The sequence below is a fragment of the Taudactylus pleione genome, unplaced genomic scaffold, assembly GCF_031769625.1.
Source record: "Taudactylus pleione unplaced genomic scaffold, aTauple2 ptg000579l, whole genome shotgun sequence".
Classification (NCBI taxonomy): Eukaryota; Metazoa; Chordata; class Amphibia; order Anura; family Myobatrachidae; genus Taudactylus; species Taudactylus pleione.
In genome coordinates, this window is record NW_028284981.1 from 1,873,113 (window position 1) to 1,887,757 (window position 14,645).

Below are 14,645 nucleotides of genomic sequence, written 5' to 3' on the forward strand. Positions count from 1 at the left end.
TGCACGTGGAGTTCGGATTTTTCCCTCCAAAAAAACGGAACTCAGAACGAGGCAAAACGTCATCTTACATGGACGAACATCATCATTCCTGGTCTTTTGTCCAGGAATGATGATGTTCGTCCATGTAAGATGACGTTTTGCCTCGTTCTGAGTTCCGTTTTTTTGGAGGGAAAAATCCGAACTCCACGTGCAAACTCGAACCTATCCGAGCCTGCACATCCCTACTATATATATATATATATATATATATATATATATAAGCTGGCTCTATTTTACCTGAGTTGCCCCCCCTCCAGTGTGTACTCCGAAAGAGTGTTTAGTGCAGCCGGGAACCTTGTCAGCGAAAGGCGTAGGAGGTTGCTTCCACAAAATGTGGAGATGATGTATATAAAAATGAATTATCAACTCTTCCAGGGAGACCAGCCTCCAGAACGTTCAGAGGGACCTTTGGTGGTGGGTTCCAGCGGGGACGAATTAATACTCTGTGAGGATGAGGATGTACACAACACTGAAGAGGGTGAGGAATCGTTGGATGAGGAGGATGAGGACGACATCTTGCCTCCGTAGAGCCAGTTTGTGCAGGGACAGATTAATTGCCAGCTTGTTTTGTGGGGGCCCAAACGAACCAATCATTTCAGCCCCAGTCGTGTGGCAGACCCTGGCGCTGAAATGATTGGTTTGTTAAAGTGTGCATGTCCTGTTTATACAACATAAGGATGGGTGGGAGGGCCCAAGGACAATTCCATCTTGCACCTCTTTTTTTATGTACTGTTTGGGGCCTAGTTTTTCAAACTGCCATCCTGTCTGCCACTGCAGTGTCACTCCTAGATGGGCCACGTGTTTGTGCCGCCCACTCGTGTTGCTTAGCATAGTCATCCAGCTACTTCGGTGCAACCTTTTGGACATAAAAACACTATTGTGAGGTGTGAGGTGTTCAAAATAGACTGGAAATTAGTGGAAATTAAGGTAATTGAGGTTAATAATAGCATAGGAGCAGAAAAACCCACAAATTCTGTGATTTTAGCTGTTTTTATGCTTTTTTTCAAAAAAATACAGATCCAAAACACAAAACCCAGAACACAAAACACGGAGGGGTGGTTTTGGCAAAACCAATCCAGATCCAAAACACGAAGAAAGATCCAGATCCAAAACCAAAACACAAAACACGAAAAGTGGCCGGTGTACACCCCTAAAATATATATATATATATATATATATATATATATATATATATCAGTGGTTTTTTTTGGGTTTTGTGTTTTTACAATGTTATATAGATGTAAAACCAGCAGCTTTAAGCAGTATACGCACACAGCGATTGAGTTAATGAACGATTTTAGTAAACGATTTTCTACCTTGAAAAAATTAACTAAAATCGTTTACTAAAGTTGTTCATTTACTATGTTCATTTAAATGTAATGAACGATTTTTATGAACTACAAACGATTTTTGCATATTAACTTAATGAAAATCGTTGAGTTGACAAGTCTGACTGAACTACAAACTACAAACTACAAACGTGAACGCGCATGAACAATAATCGTTCATCGTTTGACTCAGAAAGTGAATTACTTTTTCAAACGATTATCGTTAAACGATATTGTTAAACGATAATCGTTCAAAAAATCGTTGTGTGTGTATGCACCTTTACTTGCAAATTGTTTAGCTCTATACCACAACTAAGCCCCAAGGTCAAGGATAGCCATTGGCAGGGTACCATTTACTAACCTGCCAGCAATAATGATGGTGGTTTGTGTTCCACACGGATTCAGATGGGAAATTATAAACCGAGATTACACAATTTTCCAATTAATAATTCAATAATGCTCTTGATGAAATATGTTCATGATCTATTGCGGTTGGTGGTACTCGCAGCTCTGTGAAGTGCATAGACCTAATATATTGGGTTGGTTTTCGTACTCTGCAGGCGAGTTTGGGAAACGCTGTAATAAACAGCTTGTGGGGAGAAAATATCCAGGAGGACTCCGTATGTTAAGATTTATAATCCTGCTTTTCTGTATCACTGTAAGCTGCTTACCCATAGTTATGTTTTATTTTAATGAAGAAAAGGTTGCGACCTCTAGGACTAATTAGACCCATCCAGAGAAACGTACAGGGTTCATTTAATGTCACAGTGCAATGTGTTTAACTTTGCTGTAACCAATAGCAACCCACTTATGTCTGTCTTATGTCTATTATAAAGCATCACTTAGACATGGAAAACTGAACATCTGGTTGGCTGCTGCCGGTTACAGCAAACCCCAGTGACATTTTGATCTGTTCACTCCATAGAGATAGTAACCAGGAACTGGCAAACTTAGCTTTGAGGGATACATAGAGCATGAATTATTATTATTATTATTATCCTTTATTTATATGGCACCACAAGTGTTCCGCAGCGCCTTACAGAGTACATAAAATAATAAGTGAACAAGAAACAAGTAACTTACAGTACATTACAGTGCAGGACAAGGACATAGTTTATATGGGTTTGGTTAAAATCCCGACGCCTGAAGACCGGCAACAGAAGATCCCGACAGGTGAGTATTTTTACTATTACTAACCCTACCCCCCACCCCTAACCCTCCCTTAGGGGTGCCTAACCCTAACCCCCTTGTAAATGCCTAAACCTAACCCCCCCTTCCCCGCAGCCTAAACCTAACCCTCCCAGGGGGTGCCTAACCCTAACCTCCCCCTGGGGGTGCCTAAACCTAACCCTCCCAGGGGGTGCCTAAACCTAACCTCCCCCTCGGGGTGCCTAACCCTAGCCCCCACTTACCCTAGCCTAGCCCTCTCCGGGGGGTGCCTAACCCTAAGCCCCTAACCCTCCCCCCCCCGCGCGGCTGTCTGCGCCCGCCGCCCAGCTTACCTTTGTTCGGTATGTCGGGCTCCCGACGTAGGGATAATGATAGGCGTCAGGATTTCGTTGCATGTTATTAGACCCCTTCCGGGATTAGACAGTCAGGAAGCCATTGGTTGGCATTTCGACCGTTGTCTTTCTGACTGTTTCCCGTTTATATACATAGCTGCAATAGCGATTAAAACACTCACAATAAGCAGCAGCGAGTTAGCAGCAAAGTGTTAGGTGCCCTTGTAAGGGAGTAAGGAGTAGAAGAAAATGTAAAGAGAAACACATGAGGGAAGAGGTCCCTGCTCGTGAGAGCTTACATTCTGGCCAGGGGAGTGTTAGGCACTAGACAACCGTAGGCAGACAGCAGACTACCCTCCATCAACCAGCCACTCATTTATGCACCATAATAAAATACTCTGTATCAGCCTGTAAACCGGGTTAGACCCCAATAACAGTGAAATCCTCTCATCTGTTATATATAATTTTGATATGTATTCCATACTTGCCGACAATCTGGCTTCCGGGAGGGAGCAGCCAGATCGGCAGAACAGGGGGCGTGGCCGGCAAAAGGGGGCGGGTCCAAACGAGCTGAGGTCGGTTTGCAGGCATGACAGGGGGCGGGGCCACGTGATCGCGTCATTTTAGCCCCGCCCCCGCTACACAATGCAGGAAAAAAAGGCATTGCGAAGCAGGGGGCGGGGCCAAAATGACGCGAATCGCATCAGCGGCCCCCCCGCTGTGGGGGTTTATCAGGTAATTCGGAGGGGAGGTCCGGGGATCGGCGGAGGCGGGAGGCTTGCCTGCCTTTCCGGGGGGGGCGGGAGCTGCACCCGTTTATCGGGAGGATCCCGCCCGAATCGGGAGGTAGGCAACCCTGATGTATTCCCACAAAACAAAGTTTACTTTTGCGCATGAGGAAGTATCGGGGCCATCCACCCTCTTGGTTATCACCCTGCACTCCAGTGCGCCCCCACTCACAGTCAACGCCTATAATACTTCCTTTAAGCCCCTCCCAGGGCTCTGGGTCAATAAGTGTTACTGCTATTATTTATCACTCACCACATGTATGGAAATCTCACTGTTTGATCCCCCCCCCTCTGCTGTCTGTTTTAATATATTGTACATTGGTGTGTTTTATTCTAATTTTCCCTGCACAGCGCTATGGACACTTTATGACGCCAAATCAATAAAACATCAAATAAAATAAAATAAAAATAAAATGTAAATTAAAAAAATAATAAAAATAAAATAATAATAATGAAATACTGCCCCTCTGCAAGTTTTATATGCAAACTTCATGCATTTCTTACAAGATGGGTCATTGAAATAGAGCATATAACAGCACAAAACATAATTTGCAGTGTAGGCCAGCAATTGTGCGATCAAGAAATGAAGCTTAGTATTTCTGTTAGTAACACACTGTCGATAGCTGAAGGTATGCAAATAGGGCATGGTTGCCTACCCTCCAGATTTGGCCGGGAGCCTCCCGATAATCGGGTGCAGCTCCCACCCCCCCGGAAAGGCAGGCAAGCCTCCCGGCGGCCGCCGATCGTCGCCGATCCCCCGACATCCCCCCGCAATTTACACCTAACCCCCGCTGCGAGGGCAGCCAGTGACCCCGCCCCCGTGACTCCTACAAATGCCAGGCACCCTTCTGGACACGCCCCCTTTTTGGCCACGCCCCCCGCTGCCCTGCCGATCTGGCTGCTCCCTCCCGGAAGGAGCAGCCAGAAAGTCGGCAACTATGAAATAGGGTTACCACCATCCGGGATTTCCCGGGACATTCAGCCTGCCATTGTGAAGGTTGCATTCTAAGGATGCCATTCCAAGGATACAGGGGCCTATTCATCATTGAAGGCCGTATGGCCTCTGATGATTTAGTATTGATCTCGCTGTGAGGGATACTTAAGTATCCAACTCGCAGCGGGGGATAGATTACACCGGAGCAATTCATCATTGTTCCGTTGCAGGGACAGCTGCTCCAAAAAGCAGCTATCCCCTCGGTTAGTATCGCAGCTACAGATGTGGCTGCATTACTTACTTCCTCCTTTTTGGCCCAGCTATGCATGAGTGACCCGAGGTCACGCATGTGCACAGCCGCCGGGGAGTCCATAAGAAGGCGGCGGAGGGATCCCTCTTCGCATCCCCGGAACTCCTTCCCATAGGAAGGAGTGGAGCTATGAGAGCATGATGATGAATGGTAGCTAAAATATACGTAAACTAGTGTTTCCGCATGGTCACCGGGTAATTTGTCGATGATGAACAGGCCCCACAGAGTTTAAACCAGAGTTTAAACAGGATTTGAACTGGATTTTGTCCCACTCTCTAATTTGTATAATATTGCAAATTCTCAACCATTACAAGCCCTGCTTCCTACTACTCCTCAATGTCCAGCCTCCTACACCTTTACCTGGTAATGTGACACCTTGTTTAACATTGTCTATTATTTGTGCATTCTGTCTTCACACATTTTATGGCATCTCTGTTATTAATTCATTTTATGTTATACTTTTATGTGCAATATACTGACTGTTTTGCATGTCCCTGCATACTGCCGTATACAGGGTTGCCTACCCTCCCGTTTCGGGCGGGAGCCTCTTGATAAACGGGTGCAGCTCCCGCCCCCCTGGAAAGGCAGGCTAGCCTCCAGCCTGCCGCTTATCCCCCGTCTCCCCCCCGTCAGTACCTGTTAAACCCCCGCAGCGGGGGGGGCGCTGACGCGATTCGCGTAATTTTGCCCCGCCCCTGCTTCACAATGCCTGTTTTTTCAGCATTGTGTAGTGGGGGCGGGGCCAAAATTATGCGGTCGCGTGACCCCACCCCCTGTCACACCCACAAACTGCCCTCAGCACGCCCGGCCAGGATCCCTTTTGCCGGCCACGTCCCCTGTTCTGCCGATGTGGCTGCTCCCTCCTGGAAGGAGCAGCCAGATAGTCAGCAAGTATGCCGTATCACGGACTCCCTAGTCTACCACCCTTCCCCTGCCCCCCTTCTTCCAAATCCCACTCCCCAATATCTCCGCCCACTTCAACCTACTGTACTTTTTCTTTTCTCTGATTTCCCACTGCATGTTACACTTCTATGAATGGCTCATCCTGCCCACTGTAACCCATTATTGCCTATTCTCCTGGGACCGCCAGAAGCTTCACAAAAATTGTGTGCCATTTCCAACCCCCCGCAAGAGTATACACATTTCCTGAAATGGCCACCATCAACCTGTGCCCCCCCTACATGCGCTCGCACGTGAAATTGAGCCGTCCGATCTGAATCGTGTCATCGATCGTAGGCCCTCCCCCTGCTTTACAATGCCAGTAATATCAGCATTATAAAGCATGCGGCGGGCCATGATGATGCAATCACACCGGCACGCCCCCGCACCGCCTACTTAAGATGTCCAACCACCCCCTGCGCCACCGACCTGGCAGCCGCACTCCCGGAGGGTGCTGCCAGATTCTGGGTAAGTATGTAATGTGCCCAAGATGGCTGCCTCACCTGATGAACAACCCGTGGAACTATTTATGCAGTGGGTATCTCGCTAGTCACTGTTCATTTTATCCTTGTCTTATACTCAGGGGCGTATCTATAATGGGTGCAGGGTGTGCGGGGAATACAGGCCCCTGCGTCCAGGGGGGCCCCGCATCGCACACCCTGCACCCATAATATTACTTACCTCTCTGGAGTCCCACGTCGGCCTCGGTGGTCCGGTGCCGTAAAACGACTGGAAAATGGCCGCGGCGGCCATTTTTCCGTCGTTTGCGCATGCGCAATACTGGGAAAATGGCCGCCGTGGCATATTTTCCCGGTGACCTGTGCATTCATTGTAGACTCTGGGCACACTGTAGTGCCCAGAGTCTATAACTCCAGCGCTGGCTGCGCACAGCTCAGTGCGCTGCCGGCCGCCGGGCGGAGAGGAGGGGGCCCGCGTCGGAGACTGCATACGGGTCCCCTCCCCTCTAGAAACGCCCCTGCTTGTATACATGTATTACTTATCGCACATTGTAACCAATGTATTTCTCCCCTAACCCTAATCCTACCACTAACCCTCTGTCTGGTGCATAATCCTGACTTTCCCCCTCAGGAATATTTTATCGTGCCTCAGTATTCTATGTCACTGCCTGTAGAGCTATACTTCATAAAATAAATGTGTCCTCCCTACTCTATTGCTTGGGCTCCATGTGTTCCAGCTTCTGTATTGTTTTTATTTGTTGAATTTGCTTATTTGCTCATATTTCAGGCCACTGTACTAACAGGATGAATGTGGTCATACCTGCAAACTGTTTTACTTCATTTGGGACTGAAAAGAAATATAGGGTGAACTTTATGGGCTGATCAAACTTCAGGTCGTAGGCATGTCCCAGTTCTCCATCTCATAATAATGGGAGCCTTCCATTAGTGTTTAACTTGTGCATTACCCACTAAAAATCTAGGCTCGTAGGAAAATGTCCTCAAAGGAGGCAAATATGGGATAGGGGTGTGTCCTGGAGCCACAAACTTTGACCTCAGGCCACACCCCTATCCCATATTTGCCTACTTAGACATTTTCCTTTCTGGGCGAACCCCCAGGGGGCAGGTACATCACTGTGGGGACGGGGCAAAGTGCATCTCATCATTAGGCAATGCTCTTGAACTATAATGTGGGATTCCCCGAGAATCACATCAGTCCCCCCTCCCCCATATTCACCAAGAAGCATGGGATGCGGGAGGGTGATTTACTTTTCTACTAGCCTGTGGGACTCTGCAAAAATTCGGAGTCCCTCAAATGTTTCAGGACAATAGTATGTCCTAGCTATCCAAACCACTCTGAGGGGTCTATTTACTAAGCAGTGTTTGGAGACAGAGTGAAAAGTGATAAGTCTGTGATAAGGTGCCAGCCAATCAGCTCCCAACTGTCATTTTTCAAACACAGCCTGTGAGATGGCAGTTGGGAGCTGATTGGCTGGCACCTTATAACTTTTCACTCTGTCTCCTAACACTGCTTAGTAACTAGACCCCTGAGACTTGATGAGGCCACACCTCTAAAAGCATAAACCCCACCCAAACTTAACTACTGGACATTTGCAGGGCTTTTACCTGAACTATCACTTACATAAGAGTTTTATTTAGTCTCCTCTTTCCCAAGCTGGAGTCTAGAGGGGCTGCAACAGCAGCTTTCCTGAGGCTTTGCCACTTCTTTAATGCAGAACAGGCGAATCAACTTATTTCACCACTTTTATATCGCTTGATTGTAGCTTGTGATTGTTCTCCAGCTCACACCTCCCCTTCTCCCCCGGTTTCCATCTGTGGTTATAAAATTAATGCAGGAGTCTGTGCCCCCTGTGGCTTGGGCCTGTGGGAGGGCACTTTACCAGGCCCGTAACAAAAGGTGTGTGACAGGTGCAGCCGCCCAGGTTCAAAGGCTGAGTGGGCGACATGGATCACTGTCCCAATAGCAACCGATTACCCCACTACATAGAAAGCCTCATGGTAAGACCTGAGGACGCGCTTGGCAGCCATCTTCTTGCGCCCCTAGTGTCACGTGCATTGTGAATGGAGGGAGGTTGGCGTGCCGATACAAGGTGCCTCTGAGCTATATTTCACTGCTGCAGTTTAGTAACCTCTATTGCTCTGCTTGTAATGAAGCTTTAATACTTAAGATGCTAAAAATAAAGACTTTTGACAAACCTGTGGCTGAGCCTATGTTCTGTTCCCTCACTTCTGAGTATAATATATATTACCATTATGGATGTATATGAGTGGGGACATACGGGACCTAAGAGGGATCCTACGGACCCATTCTCCCAAGCACGCGTTTTACTATTTTCCATAATAGCTTGGTCACTAAGCCGACTGTTCTTTTACAATTTATTGCTAATTAAATAAATAATTCAATAAATAAAGTAACTTTCCCTTTTGTATCCTAGAAACAGCTTTTCTGTTGACGGTCTTAAATCCTTTGTCCATGCTCTTGAGTAGATTGCTAGCTGATGTCAAGGAATTGGAAATCAATTTAGGATGTGAGTCTCCACCATCACGCAGTGTCGGCTCGTTTGTGATATCGCCAGGTTTAATTCCCGTTAGGGCCTGGTTTGAAAAATGACAGTTAGGAGCTGGTTGGCTGGTACTTTATCTCCCTTCACTTTATCTCCATCCAAGGCTTAGTATATAGACCCCTTTATCTCCATCCACTTTATCTCTCTCTAATATCCAGTTAGCCGCGATAATCCGTGTTTCGGAAAAAAGTTTTCCCTTGTGAAAACTTTTCTCCAAAAGTGATTATCGGGCCATCCAATTAGCTGCGGTTTTCGCAGGTCTGAAGTCTTCCATAGCAATTATCGTGTATTAGTTTTCACCCTCTCTGAGTAGGTGAAAAGTTGTGCAAAATCCCCATTTTTGGCTGAAAATGGCGGGACTTGGTGTAGAACCCCTGGGACATTCTCCTTAATGACTAATTAGGCAACAATATATATTTTTATTAGATTGTTTGATGTCATGTCATTTTGGGGTTGAAAAAGTAAAAAGTGCAGGAAAATGGGGTCAAAGTAGTGGGTTAGGTATTTTGAGGGGATGGGTATGGATGGGGCAGGTGTTTTAAACATTACAGGAGTCAGTGACAGGTGTATTTTTTTAATTTTTAGTGTCCTAAAATTTCTCAAAAATATACTTACCACTTTTTTATGTACCCCTAATTTAACTAGAGCATTACCTTTGGCCCCCCCAAAATAGCTTTTTTTTTTCACTGTTATAGAAAAATGCATATAACAGCCATTTGACACTATTTAAGAACTCAAAACCCTTTGATTATGGCCAATAAAAGACTGCTATACTGTTACCCAATATTAGTTTACCTTTTTTTTGGGCACAGGCTGATTTCCCCATTTTCACCTGTATTTTTCGCCTGACAACCCTGCGAGAATTATCGTGCGAATGTGTTATCGCCAGTTTTACAATAGGACTGCACAATAAACGGGAGGGCGCATAAATGCAATAAGTGGCAAATTAACGTTATCGCTTCTAATTGGATCCCCCCGTAAGGCTTAGTAAACCCCATAGTCCCTATTTACTGAGTGAGTTTATTAAAATTAGATAATAGAATGGGGAGATGGGTGGGGGTTCTTTGCTGCATAGTGCAGAAGATGGCCATTTCCAATTTGTAAAAGGATTCACAGTTGACAGTCTATGGGTCTCATCCTATACATTTTATGGAACCCATTTTGTGCCTTCAATAATGCCTCAGTCTGATGATGAATTTAAGCCAAAGGTTCCCAAACTCAGCCATTACAGTCCATGGAGCTCAGGTGACTTAATTAGTACCTCAGTCAATTTGATTTAACAATCTGGGCTCAAGCATGGATATCCTTAAAACCTGAACTGTAATGGCGGAGTTTGGGAAACTCTGATATAAGCCATAAATGATCCTAAACCAATCAGTAAGTGTTATTTACAGAAGGGAGTGAGACTAAAGTGACTTACCCTCTGAGGAAACCGTCAGCTTTAACCAGATGGAGAAACGTGTCAGTGTGCTACTACAGTGTAATGGTAGGTTTCAAAGGTGAGTAGCCCTTAATTTGCGCAAGAAATACAATTCTGCAGCTCCCAAACACAAATATGAAGTAATATCAACTTCAACAGGATACAACAAGACAGGAAATAGTGTCTTGGATAGCGCTAATTGTATGTAAAGCCTTAAATTAGGAAGGGAAATATGCATAAAATACCCATCCAGTACAAATAAAATTATATCATTTATTCAGACAAAATAATTAAAAACAAGAAGAAGAATAAAATGGACATAAAAGAGGAATCGGGATCCAAGATATCAAAGTCTCACCAAGTGGGGATGCTGAGGTGGGTTAATGTTAAAGGTTAGCAAAGGGTCCCGGGCCAGAATTAGCTCGGTACCACCGCAGAAAGCTTTTAATAGTCCAAATGATTGCAGGATCCCAAAAGACGTTCCTCCTGGTTCACAAACTTGCACCTCCTGCAACGCGTTTTGGACCTCTCGGGATCCTTCCTCAGGCAAAGGTAGTTTGTGATTGAAAGGCAGATCCTATTTATCCCCTGCAGGGGTTTCTTATTGGCGCTCCAATTCCCGCTTTTTCGCGGCAAACATTACGATGACGTCACTTCCGGTCTTAACCAGAAGCTGCTTGCGTTCCATCTATTACAACTTCCTGGAAAAACGGAAGTAATGTGCGTTCCATAGCGAGATTATTGTTCTCTCTATTGCCGCTCAAAGAGTTGCTAGGGGGTGAATACCGGGCTCCAATCGCGGCCATCTTGTAGGGTTTTTCTGCGGACTTGGAGTATTCATTAGAAATGTTCCACTGATTGCAAAGCTATGCCGTACTTAATATTTCGGCAGAGTCCATCCCTCTCTCAGTGGAACACAATTATACACCGCTCCCAGCAGCAAAGGAACCATAAATAGATAAAAAAGGAGATATAATAGTTAATAAAAACATGACAAAAAAAGAATGATAAAAACCTACAAATATATAAAATTATAAAAATTAGTCTAAAAACCATTTTAATTCAAAATCAAGGTTTAAGCCTTTCGGCAAAAGTGTATCCAAATTAAAAATCCACTTCATTTCACTGGTGGCCAGACATTTTTCTATATCTTTTGACCGCCAATGTGGTTTGATCACTTGGATACCCCCAAAAATTTTTTATGGTTTTTATTTTTATTATGAATTTTTAAGAAATGGTCTGAGAAAGAATGTGTACTCAAACCCTTCCGGATATTATAAATGTGTTTGGCCATTCTTAATTTAAGGTTCCTGGTAGTCTTACCAACATAAAACAAACCGCATGTACATTCTAAAAGATATACAACATATCTTCAATGGCATGTAATAAAATCCTTTATTTTATGTGTGGTGCCATTCACTGTAAACTCTGTAATCTTTTTAATGTTCATATTAGTTGATGCAGTGGTTCTACACATTAAGCAGCTACCACACCTATGAAAGCCTTTACTTCTTTGCTAAATTTTTTTTTTTCAGGCAAGACACTCCTAACTAATTTATCCTTAAGGGATGGGGCCCTTCTGTATATGTAAACTGGTTTTGTTGGTAGTACTTCACCTAAAACAGGATCATTTTTAAGTACGTCCCAATATTTCCTAATAATTATCTCAATTTGTTTATGGTGGGCACCATATTGTGTGATAAACGCCCACTCATAATTAGTTTTTTTATTTTTAGATTTTTTAGGTTTATCTTTTAGGAGGTCTTCAGGGGATAAATAGGATCTGCCTTTCAATCACAAACTACCTTTGCCTGAGGAAGGATCCTGAGAGATCCGAAACGCGTTGCAGGAGGTGCAAGTTTGTGAACCAGGAGGCACGTCTTTTGGGATCCTGCCATCATTTGGACTATTAAAAGCTTTCTGCGGTGGTACCGAGCTAATTCTGGCCCGGGACCCTTTGCTAACCTTTAACATTAACCCACCTCAGCATCCCCACTTGGTGAGACTTTGATATCTTGGATCCCGATTCCTCTTTTATGTCCATTTTATTCTTCTTCTTGTTTTTAATTATTGTGTCTGAATAAATGATATAATTTTATTTGTACTGGATGGGTATTTTATGCATATTTCCCTTCCTAATTTAAGGCTTTACATACAATTAGCGCTATCCAAGACACTATTTCCTGTTTTGTTGCTACTAAAGTGTACTACTAAAGGGATTATCGTTGATTTATGGACACCATGTCCAGTGCACCTATTTGACAGTGAACATTTTTTTACTGTTATTTGTTGCACAGTATAGAGATCAGACTGCCTTCTTTATACCAAGCCCAAAAGTATCTTGCTGCACGGAGTCTCACTATCATTGGGAAATTTCCCCAGCAGGTCACAGGCAGCATCGAGCTACTGAGGATGTAAGCGGTGATTGTACACAGAGGAACATCAGTGACGATACCTACCAAGATCGCATAACCCATGGTAGTGCCAAAGTTTCTACCAGTGAGGACCAAGGTGTATTGAGGCTTGTAAAGTGGTCTTTTATATTCACCTTCAGATGCGGAGGTATTCTCCCGGCTCCCGTTCTGCCTACATGCCGTAACATAATATTATAGGCTTTCTGCCAATCATCGCTTGACTCCTGTGCAGTTAAATTATAAGGAGACTAGCACAATATGGGTCCATCAGATCGAGACTTTTTATGAACTTTTTAAAATATATTTTATATATATGTCATTGTGTTCCAGTTTTGTGGATTATTAATTAATCTGGTATATAAAATTACTCCTTTTGAAGAGACAGGTAGTCTCTCAGTTTATGTGCAATAAATTATATGTTTATTGATTTTGTGTCAAAATCTCGACGCCTGTCATTTTACCTACGCCGGGAGACCGGCACCCGGCATCCCGATCGGGGGGTTAGGGTTAGGCACCCCCCCGGGGGACTTAGGTTTAGTCGTCGGGGAAGGGGGGGTTAGGTTTAGGCACTTAGAGGAGGGATTAGGGTTAGGCACTTGGGGGGGAGGTTATGGTTAGGCATCCCTAAGGGAGGGTTAGTGTTAGGGGGTAGAATAGGTTAGTTTATACTTACCTTCCGACGTTCGGGATTTCCACCTGTGTCGGGCTGCCGCTGCCGGGATTTGATGCGGCCGGCGGTAAATCATACTGATTCCTATCCTGGAACCCACATCCAAAATAACCCATTAAGCTCAGGGGCTGCCCAAGCTAATATATATACTATATAGTTTGTTACGTGCAAATTATTATTATCATTTATTTATATGGCGCCACAAGTGTTCCGCAGCGCCTTACAAAGTACAAAAACAAATTGTATACAAGTGACTTACAGAACAATACAATACAGGACATGGATAATATATATTGCTACATTAGCGACCATATCACCCAGATAAGCAAAAGAGCATAAGCAACCAAGTGTTAGGTGCCCTAGGGCTCTATTTACTACAATCCGCATATTGAATGCGGATTGTAGTGTGATATTACCGAGTGAATTCGCATTGCGAATTCAGGTAATATCACAGGGATTTACTATAAATCCCTTGCAGGGACAGAGCTTGCGATAAAGCTCTGTCCCTGCGGATCCCATCCGCACTCTAGTCGCGGTATTTTTGGAAAAAATACCGCGAGTAAGAGCACGCGCATGCGCCGACCGACCACCGCTACTACCCCCCCACCGACGCTAAGCCCCGCCCCCCGGCGCTAAGCCCCGCCCCCGCGATCGCGGACCCCCGCGACCCCCCCTCCCCCCCCCCCGCGACCCCCCTCCCTTTATTACACTTACCTGCATCCTCCTGGCCTCCGGTGGTCTTCTCCGGGCTTCCCGATCAGGTGATCTCCCATACTGCACTGGGGCCCGATCACCTGATGACCGGGCCCCAGTGCACTGTGGGAGACCAGCTGACCGGAGAGGAGCCATCACCGGAGGCCCGATCACCGGTCCCTGGATTCAGGTAAGTGAAAAAAAAAATGTTTAATTTTTTTTTTCTTTTTTTTACAGCAATCAGCTTGCGGTCTCTTTAGACCACATGGCTGATTACTGGTACCGGCTCCCGCCTCTGCTCTCCCCGTTAGAGCAGAGTGGGAGCCCGGTAACCGGGGGAGACCCTGGATAACGCCACCTCCAGGTGGCGTTATTATCACAGGGCTTCCCCCGGTATTTTTTTACAATTTATTTTTAGTAACTTGCACACAGATCACATTTCCCATTACAATTATGGGAAATGCGATCTGCTTTACTAAAAATAAGTGATACTGGGGGCTGGAGTAGAATTTCACTAATTCTACTCCAATTGCCCTGTAATAAATACAGGTGAAACTAAAATAATGTG